Source organism: Bufo bufo, chromosome 8 (genome assembly GCF_905171765.1).
Source record: "Bufo bufo chromosome 8, aBufBuf1.1, whole genome shotgun sequence".
Lineage (NCBI taxonomy): Eukaryota > Metazoa > Chordata > Amphibia > Anura > Bufonidae > Bufo > Bufo bufo.
This window is the reverse complement of record NC_053396.1, coordinates 73,145,883-73,156,685: the sequence shown is the minus strand read 5'-3', so window position 1 is coordinate 73,156,685 and position 10,803 is coordinate 73,145,883. Positions and strand designations below refer to the sequence as shown.

The 10,803-nt window shown below is 44.3% G+C and overlaps 1 long non-coding RNA gene across 1 annotated transcript in view; it reads left to right on the top strand.

Moving 5' to 3' along the window:
- Window positions 1–291: 291 nt before the first annotated feature.
- The window catches only part of LOC120977758, a 33,233-nt gene continuing 22,721 nt past the window's right edge, over window positions 292–10,803 (top strand). Inside the window, exon 1 of the long non-coding RNA XR_005773956.1 lies at window positions 292–445. This is a non-coding gene — a long non-coding RNA (uncharacterized LOC120977758). The remainder of the gene's footprint in view (window positions 446–10,803) is intronic.

Here is a 10,803-nt window from a genome sequence, read left to right as displayed (position 1 = left end):
AGAGAGTCCCATAGTCTCACTGCTCTTACCGTAAATAATCCTCTTCTATGTTGTGAAAATACATTCTTACCTCCAGACACAGAGAATGTTCCCCTTGTCACAGTTCTGGGGATGAATAGATGATGGGAGAGATCTCTGTACTGACCCCTGATATATTTATACACAGTTATTAGATCTCCCCTCTGTCGTCTTTGTTCTACAGTGAATAAACCTTATTTTGCCAATCTTCCAGGGTCCTGTAGTTGCCCCATTCCAGTCATTACTTTAGTTGCCCTCCTCTGAGCCCAGAGCTGTACACAGTACTCCATGTGTGGTCTGACTAGTGATTTGAAAAGTGGTTGGACTATGCTCTCATCACGGGCCTTATTGGCCTTGGTTTTTAATGGGACCTGATGGTGTCTTCCTTTTGGGTGTTAATTTGGACAATTCCTTTTCTGGCCTGTACGTGTGCTAAAACAGACTCGGTTATGCTGGGTGGTGGTCGGAGCCCCGTTGGGAGAACGGGCCTCCTCCGTGGCGGCATTTGAGTACAGCAGAGATATGGTGGTAGCAGATGGAGTAACTGCCCGCTGGGAGTCCAGCGGTTGGCAGACAGCTCTGATGATTACGGTTTAACTTGCCCGCTGGGAGTCCAGCCTTTGGCATACCGTTCCGATATTATGGTTTATTAAGGTTTGCCGCTTTAATAAAGAAGCTGTGGTCGATCACCATCCAGCAATAAAGTGATACAGTTGTCAGTGTCTTTTGTTATGGGTCAAGGTTGGGTAAAGGGGCCAAGGGTGAGTTAAAGGTGGTATCCCCTCCCCCTGTTACCCTGGATACCAGCAGTCTGGAAAGCGCCTGACTGTATAGGGAGGGTGCTCAGGGACTGATGGTCCTCCCCCTTCCCCCCTTTTCCCCTTAGGGGCATTTAGGAATCTGGCCCCGTCTCAGTAATGGTTAAGTAGGTTGCAGATTAGGGTCATTGAGGGTTAATCCCTGGGGAACCTCCTTAGACAGGATGGGGGCGGTTCAGGAAATCCTGAAGGTCACATATACCTCCTCTCTGTCCTGGTCACTTCCTCTTGCAAGTGGAAGCAGATTGGCCCTCCCTCCCTTTGCGGTTATACTTGGGAGGCGGGTCGAGGTGCACGGTTCTGATCAGTTATGGATACTTGGTTATTCTGTTTTGTTTTTTCTATTTTTAAGAGACCCTGCTGGGAGTCCAGCGGTTTTGGATATTGCTCCGATGATTACGGCTTTGGAGAGCTGCGAATTTTGGTCGAGTTTATGAAGTCACAGCTGGCGGCATTTGAGTACAGCGGAGATATGGTGGTAGCAGATGGAGTAACTGCCCGCTGGGAGTCCAGCGGTTGGCAGACAGCTCTGATGATTACGGTTTAACTTGCCCGCTGGGAGTCCAGCCTTTGGCATACCGTTCCGATATTATGGTTTATTAAGGTTTGCCACTTTAATAAAGAAGCTGTGGCCGATCACCATCCAGCAATAAAGTGATACAGTTGTCGGTGTCTTTTGTTATGGGTCAAGGTTGGGTAAAGGGGCCAAGGGTGAGTTAAAGGTGGTATCCCCTCCCCCTGTTACCCTGGATACCAGCAGTCCAGTGGGCAAAAGCAGAACACCCGCCGCCAAGAGACTCCGCCTGCTACTGACCGCCGCCATCTGGGACCAAGCACCCCAAAGGCAGCTTCAAGGAGTTCCCTGGCATGGCACTTCTTCAAACAATGTGCTGACGACAAGACCCGAGTGGTTTGCACGCTGTGTCATCAGAGCCTGAAGCGAGGCATTAACGTTCTGAACCTTAGCACAACCTGCATGACCAGGCACCTGCATGCAAAGCATGAACTGCAGTGGAGTAAACACCTTAAAAACAAGGAACTCACTCAGGCTCCCCCTGCTACCTCTTCTGCTGCTGCTGCCTCGGCCTCTTCTGCTGCTGCCGCCTCGGCCTCTTCCTCCGCCTCTGGAGGAACATTGGCACCTGCCGCCCAGCAAACATGGGATGTACCACCAACACCACCACCTGCGTCACCAAGCATCTCAACCATGTCACACGGCAGCGTTCTCACACACAGTATGGGTATATGTAGAAATACACCCCAAAACACATTGCCCTACTTCTTCTGAGTACGGCAATACCACATGTGTGACACTTTTTTGCAGCCTAGGTGCGCAAAGGGGCCCAAATTCCAATGAGTACCTTTAGGATTTCACAGGGCATTTTTTACGCAATTGAATTTCAAACTACTTCTCATGCTTTAGGGCCCCTAAAATGCCAGGACAGTATAAATACCCCACAAGTGACCCCATTTTGGAAAGATATTCCGTGAGGGGCATGGCGAGTTCATGTAAAATTCTATTTTTGTATACACAGTTTTTTATACAAAGTTGTAAATTTACAGAGATATTTCTCTCACCCAGCATGGGTATATGTAAAAATACACCCCAAAACACATTGCCCTACTTCTTCTGAGTACAGCGATACCACATGTGTGACATTTTTTTTGCAGCCTAGGTGCGTAAAGCGGCCGAAAGTCCAACGAGTAACTTTAGGCTTTACAGGGTTGCTCACAATTTAGCCTCGCCCAAAATGCCAGAACAGTAAACACACCCCTCAAATGACCCCATTTCGAAAAGTAGACACCACAAGGTATTCACTGAGGGGCATAGTAAGTCCGTGGGAGATTTTTTTTTTTGCCAGAAGTTAGCAGAAATGGAAACTTTATTTTATTTATTTTTTCCTCAGAAAGTGTCATTTTCTGCTAACTTGTGAATTTTTTTTAATCATACATAAACTCCACCATGCCCCTCCGCGAATACTTTGGAGTGTCTTCTTTCTAAAATGGGGTCATTTGGGGGGTATTTAAACTATCCTGGCATTCTAGCACCTCAAGAAACATGACAGGTGCTCAGAAAGTCAGAGCTGCTTCAAAATGCGGAAATTCACATTTTTGTACCATAGTTTGTAAACGCTATAACTTTTGCGCAAATCAATAAATATACAGTTATTGGATTTTTTTTATCAAAGACATGTAGCACAATCAATTCTGACACAAACTTGTACAGAAATGTAATTATATTTGAACAATTTAACCAGATAAAGTTAAAAATACACTTTTTTTGAGAAAATTGCGGTCTATTTTGATTAATATCAGAAAAACGAAAAATCTCAGCAGCAATCAAATACCACCAAAATAAAGCTGTATTTGTGAGAAGAAAAGGAGGTAAAATTCATTTGGGTGTCAAATTGCATGACCGAGCAATAAACCGTTAAAGTTGTGAAGTGCCAATTTGTAAAAAAGGGCCTGGTCACTAGGGGGGTATAAACCTGTAACACGCTGTTTCTTAACATTGTCAAATGCACATTTACCTATAGCTATGTATGTCAGTTTCATTCCAACCTGATTTACTGTTGCTGACATTGAATTAAAGAGCTTAGGGAGGGGGGAGGGAGAAGAGAAAATGCAAAAATTCATAAAAAAATTAACAAAACAAAATAACATCTTTTCCAAAAAAATCATAGGAGACTAGAGGGTGTTATGTTCCAATTTCCAGGGCAATTAGAGCCACTTTGGTTCAGGTAGAATAACAGAATCGCTTGGATGTTAAGGGTTAAATCTGAGCCATCTGTTCTCTTGTTATACATTTTTTGAGATTATAATTATACCACAATGGACATTGCCTTAATATCAAACCCTTGATCCAGAGCAATATCTTTATTAAAAGGGTTGTCATATTTTGCCATTACTAACAGGAAACAGCATCCCTAACTCGGAAACAGCATAGCTTGCTGTGATACGCTGTTTTCATAGCTCCCATGTATTGCAATGAGAGCTACTAAAACAGAGAGCGCTGGTGCTCTCTGCTGCTTCTCAGACGGCTGGTGGTTGGAACTAGTGTTGAGCGCGAATATTCGATTAGCAAATATTAATCGCGAATATCGCAACTTCGATAATTCACGAATATAACGAATATAGTGCTGTATATTCGTTATATCGAATATTCATCATTTTCTCAAAACTAAAATCATGATTCCTCCCTGCTTAAAGGGAACCTGTCATCAACTTTATGCTGCCCATACTAACGGCAGAATAAAATTGAAACATGTGAGGGGATTTCAGCGGTCTGTCATTTCTAAGTTAAAAATAAGTGGTTGTTGAGAACCAACATCACAATCATTGCAGACTGGGCCTGGAAAAGAGTCACTGACACCTGAGAAGAGTCCTGGTTATTCATGAATTCCTGCTCTCCTTGCCCACCTGCTGATGATTGACAGCCTTCTACCTACTTTTCTCCCTTTCTCTCTAGGAGAGAACTGACAATCATCAGCAGATGGGTGAGAGAGCAGGAGATTAGGAATAACCTTGACTCTTCTCATGTAGATTTGACACTTTTCAAGGCCTGTACTGCAATGATTATGATGCTTGTTCTTGGCAACCACTTACTTTTAGCTGATGAGTGACACACCGCTGAAATCAGAATTTCCGTCACTAATTTATGCTGCCCTCAGTGAGGTCAGCATAAAGTTGATGACGGGTTCCTTTTAAGTTGCTTGTGGGTTAATGAGTCTTGACCCACAAGCAACTTAAGCATGGAGGAATCATGACTTTAGATTTGAAAAAATTAAGAATATTCTAATAAACATCTTTATAAGCATAAGCATTGCAAGCACTATATTAAATGTATTCATATTTCAGAATATATATTTAGTTTTTTAAACTAGGATCTGAGTCAGATTTACTGGAAACTTAGATCCGATGGTATATTGTTAGATTCATGACTGTGATGTTTGAGTAAAAATGGCGAATATTCAAAAAAAATTATAGCAATATATCGAATATATTCGTATTGTAGAACATTTCCTTTTTTGTACCATCGGATCTGAGTCAAATACTGAAAACTCATATCCGATGGTATATTCTAACCACCGGGCGTTCCCATGGTGATGGCCGGGAGGCTTGTCGGGGCGTAGTGTGCCGACGGCGAATAACTAAGACGAATATTCTAAAATACGAAAATATTTGATATCGTGCTATGTATTTGTTTTTTAGAATATTCGTCATCGTCTTTCTTAGTCCAAATCCAATGTTAAAATGAAATTTACGTTTTCTTGTGAATGCGATTTTCATTTGAGGCAAATGATCACGTTCAGTACCGATCACATGATTGCGTATGTAAGTACGCAAGAGTATAACAGTTTTCGTTTGAAGTCGGCCATTGAAGAATCTCATCAGGGATACGAGAAAATGGTGCGTAATTCCTTCAAACCCGAAGAGGAAAAAATCCTGATAAGGCCTCATGCACACGACCGTATTTTTTCACGGTCCGCAAAACGGGTTCCGTTTTTCCGTGATCCGTGACCGTTTTTTCGTCCGTGGGTCTTCCTTGATTTTTGGAGGATCCACGGACATGAAAAAAAAGTCGTTTTGGTGTCCGCCTGGCCGTGCGGAGCCAAACGGATCCGTCCTGAATTACAATGCAAGTCAATGGGGACGGATCCGTTTGACGTTGACACAATATGGTGCAATTGCAAACGGATCCGTCCCCATTGACTTTCAATGTAAAGTCTGGAGTCTCTTTTATACCATCGGATCAGAGTTTTCTCCAATCCGATGGTATATTTTAACTTGAAGCGTCCCCATCACCATGGGAACGCCTCTATGTTAGAATATACTGTCGGATATGAGTTACATAGTAAAATCTCATATCCGACAGTATATTCTAACACAGAGGCGTTCCCATGGTGATGGGGACGCTTCTAGTTAGAATATACTACAAACTGTGTACATGACTGCCCCCTGCCGCACCTAAAGGGGTTAATTGTGCGTATCATAGCCCCCAGTAAGAGATCCGGGGCTGCCAGGCAGCAGGGGGCAGACCCCCTCCCTCCCCAGTTTAAATTTCATTGGTGGCCAGTTTAAATTTCATTGGTGGCCCTTCTCCCCCCCCCCCCATCATTGGTGGCAGCAGAGTTCAGATCGGAGCCCCAGCGATTAAACTGGGACTCCGATCGGAAGTCTATGCCAGCCTCAGTGCCTCATCACATCTCCTGCCACAGTGCGCCGTGATTTGCCAGCCACACTGCCTCAACACATTAGAAGCCATAATGCCCCCTGACTATACCAGCCATGATTCCTCATCAAATTTACAGCCACAGTGCCCCTTGACTTTGCTAGCCAGATTGCCTCATCACATTAGCAGCCATAATTCCCTCTCACTATGCCAGTCTCAATGCCACCTGGCAACCACAGTGTCTCATCACATTGCAAGCCACAGTGTTTAATCACAGTGCCCGCTGACTACGCTAGCCACAGAGCACTATCATAAGTAGGGCCAGTTCACACCACTTATTCTCTCTCCCCCCCCCCATCATTGGTGGCAGCAGAGTTCCGATCGGAGTCCCAGTTTAACCGCTGGGGCTCCGATCGGTAACCATGGCAACCCCAGGACGCTACTGCAGTCCTGGTTGCCATGGTTACTTAGCAATAGTAGAAGCATCATACTTACCTGCTGGCTTCTGCGATGTCTGTGTCCGGCCGGGAGCTCCTCCTACTGGTAAGTGACAGCAATGCGCCACACAGACCTGTCACTTACCAGTAGGAGAGGCTCCCGGCCGGACACAGACATCGCAGCAGCCAGCAGGTAAGTATGATGCTTCTACTATTGCTAAGTAACCATGGCAACCAGGACTGCAGTAGCCCCGGATCTCTTACAGGGGGCTATGATACGCACAATTAACCCCTTCAGGTGCAGCACCTGAGGGGTTAATTGTACGGATCACAGCCCCCTGTAAGAGATCGGGTGCTGCCAGGCAGCATGGGGCAGTCATGTACACAGTTCTTTTAGTATATTCTAACTAGAAGCGTCCCCATCACTATGGGAACGCCTCTGTGTTAGAATATACTGTCGGATCTGAGTTTTCACGAAGTGAAAACTCAGCTCTGAAAAAGCTTTTATGCAGACGGATTTTCGGATCCGTCTATATGAAAGTAACCTACGGCCACGGATCACGGACACGGATACCAATCTTGTGTGCATCCGTGTTCTTTCACGGACCCATTGACTTGAATGGGTCCGTGAACCGTTGTCCGTCAAAAAAATAGGACAGGTCATATTTTTTTGACGGACAGGATACACGGATCACGGTCTCGGCTGCAAAACGGTGCATTTTACGATTTATCCACGGACCCATTGAAAGTCAATGGGTCCGCGAAAAAAAACGGAAAACGGCACAACGGCCACGGATGCACACAACGGTCGTGTGCATGAGGCCTAACTCTAAGTAACATTGCATTTAAGCCCTATTTAAAAAAAAAATATTGAATGCTTGAAAGAACAATTTTGTACTTTTGTAGTGTTTAAAAATGTTTGTGTGTGCGATTATTATCTATATCTATACGAATTTTACATTTTTCCCAATATGAACAGCACTGTTTGTGTGACTGTTAAAAGTAGATATACTATTTGAATAATTGCACTCAACAATACATTACATTATCCCTTATATCAGCTACCGGCACAGGGTGTACTGATCCTGCATAGGTCACACTACAAGAAACGCTATAAAAGCTGCTGTCTGTGTTGTGTTCTACTTTTACACTTGTGGCAGGACGGATCCGACAGGCTGTTCACCCTGTCGTATCCATCCTTCCGCTATGTCACCGTGCCGCCAGACTGCCGCTCCGTCCCTATTGACTATAATGGGGCGGGGGTGTAGCCACGGCGCAGCACGGCAGTGCACAACGAGAGATCGCCGGACTAAGGTCTCTTTCACAGGACCGGTTTTTTTTTTCTGTTTATGGGCTGTGTTTTGTGTTCCGTATGTTACGGTTGCCTCAGGCTGGCTGATGGTTGGACCGCTTAGATGTCCTTGTCCCCTAATTCTAGAGAGCGCTGTTAGGTTCCTTTTAGCAGTCATCCATGCTCCTGTAAGTGTACAGTCGTGGGCAAAATTTTTGAGAATGACACAAATATTAGTTTTCACAAAGTTTGCTGCTAAACTGCTTTTAGATCTTTGTTTCAGTTGTTTCTGTGATGTAGTGAAATATAATTACACGCACTTCATACGTTTCAAAGGCTTTTATCGACAATTACATGACATTTATGCAAAGAGTCAGTATTTGCAGTGTTGGCCCTTCTTTTTCAGGACCTCTGCAATTCGACTGGGCATGCTCTCAATCAACTTCTGGGCCAATTCCTGACTGATAGCAACCCATTCTTTCATAATCACTTCTTGGAGTTTGTCAGAATTAGTGGGTTTTTGTTTGTCCACCCGCCTCTTGAGGATTAACCACAAGTTCTCAATGGGATTAAGATCTGGGGAGTTTCCAGGCCATGGACCCAAAATGTCAACGTTTTGGTCCCCGAGCCACTTAGTTATCACTTTTGCCTTATGGCACGGTGCTCCATCGTGCTGGAAAATGCATTGTTCTTCACCAAACTATGTTGGATTGTTGGAAGAAGTTGCTGTTGGAGGGTGTTTTGGTACCATTCTTTATTCATGGCTGTGTTTTTGGGCAAAATTGTGAGTGAGCCCACTCCCTTGGATGAGAAGCAACCCCACACATGAATGGTCTCAGGATGCTTTACTGTTGGCATGACACAGGACTGATGGTAGCGCTCACCTTTTCTTCTCCGGACAAGCCTTTTTCCAGATGCCCCAAACAATCGGAAAGAGGCTTCATCGGAGAATCTGACTTTGCCCCAGTCCTCAGCAGTCCATTCACCATACTTTCAGCAGAAGATCAATCTGTTCCTGATGTTTTTTTTGGAGAGAAGTGGCTTCTTTGCTGCCCTTCTTGACACCAGGCCATCTTCCAAAAGTCTTCGCCTCACTGTGCGTGCAGATGCGCTCACACCTGCCTGCTGCCATTCCTGAGCAAGCTCTGCACTGGTGGCACTCCAATCCCGCAGCTGAATCCTCTTTAGGAGACGATCCTGGCGCTTGCTGGACTTTCTTGGAAGCCCTGAAGCCTTCTTAACTAGAATTGAACCTCTTTCCTTGAAGTTCTTGATGATCCTATAAATTGTTGATTGAGGTGCAATCTTAGTAGCCACAATATCCTTGCTTGTGAAGCCATTTTTATGCAACGCAATGATGGCTGCACGCGTTTCTTTTCAGGTCACAATGGTTAACAATGGAAGAACAATGATTTCAAGCATCACCCTCCTTTTAACATGTCAAGTCTGCCATTTTAACCCAATCAGCCTGACATAATGATCTCCAGCCTTGTGCTCGTCAACATTCTCACCTGAGTTAACAAGACGATTACTGAAATGATCTCAGCAGGTCCTTTAATGACAGCAATGAAATGCAGTGGAAAGTTTTTTTTGGGATTAAGTTAATTTTCATGGCAAAGAAGGACTATGCAATTCATCTGATCACTCTTCATAACATTCTGGAGTATATGCAAATTGCTATTATAAAAACTTAAGCAGCAACTTTTCCAATTTCCAATATTTATGTAATTCTCAAAACTTTTGGCCACGACTGTAGATGAAATCCAGAGAGCTCTTACAAGGGCTAGTGATTAGTGATGCTCTACAAAACGAGTCAAAGCACGAATTGAGGGTTAGAAGCAGAATCTCTCTTTACTGAGGGCTACCCGCCCGTATTTATGCAGGTCCCCATCTGGTGGACACTCCCCTAGGGGGACCAGATTGAAGATAAACAACAATTCAGGACACACAGAAACAATGCATCCCCACAATGCATCCTGGTTTCCTCCTCTCTGCCCCGGAGACAACCGAGGAGTAATTCAATTATCTCAGGACAAAGGGAGATCGCCACTATACATGTGGGGACAACAGGACAGAAATCACTACTCAAACATACAATGTCACAACCATTACAGTAAACATAGACATGTAACACATCCCCAGATAGCTCCGGTCTGAGTGTATATTATTAGGTAAATGGCACTCAGACTACACAAATACAGTAGAATCGCCATGGAGCCAAAGTCTTTAATTTCACATAGTCTTTTGTTATCCGAATGTGCTCCATGGCATAGCAATCTGGGGTATCACTGTTCAAATCGGGCAAGTACCAAATGACCCGGCTTTCATGTCTTAAATAACCAAAATACATTGTTGCAACAAAGTTTTAGCCTGAGTGTAACTGTAACACTGTATACGGTCCATATACGGAACCATTCATTTAAATGGTTCCGCAAAAAAAACAGAATGTGCATTCCATTTCCGTATTTCCGTTTTTCCGTTCCATTGAAAGATAGAACATGTCCTATTATTGTGCGCAAATCACGTTCCGTGGCTCTATTCAAGTCAATGGGTCCACAAAAAAAACGGAACACATACGGTAATGCATCCGTATGTCTTCCGTATCCGTTCCGTTTTTGCGAAACCATCCATTGAAAATGTTATGCCCAGCCCAATTTATTCTATGTAATTACTGTATACTGTATATGCCATATGGAAAAACAGAATGGAAAAACGGAACGGAAATGGAAACACAATGGAAACAAAAAAAACGGAACAACGCAAAATAATGAAAAAGCCATACGGTCGTGTGAAAGAGGCCTAAAAGTACTGCATGTGCGACTTTTTAGTCCTGCAAGCTCTCCCTGTGCACTGCCGTGCTGCGCCGTAGCTCCGCCCCCCACCCCCATTATAGTCAATGGGGACGGAGCAGCAGTTCGGCGTCACGGCGACATAGTGGCAGGACGGATCCGACAGGGTGAACAGCCTGTCGGATCCGTCCTGCCGCAAGTGTAAAAGTACCCTTCGGCAGAATTCACACAGTGTCTAAATGAATGAAAACTGTTTTTTTTTTATGATTATTCTTTC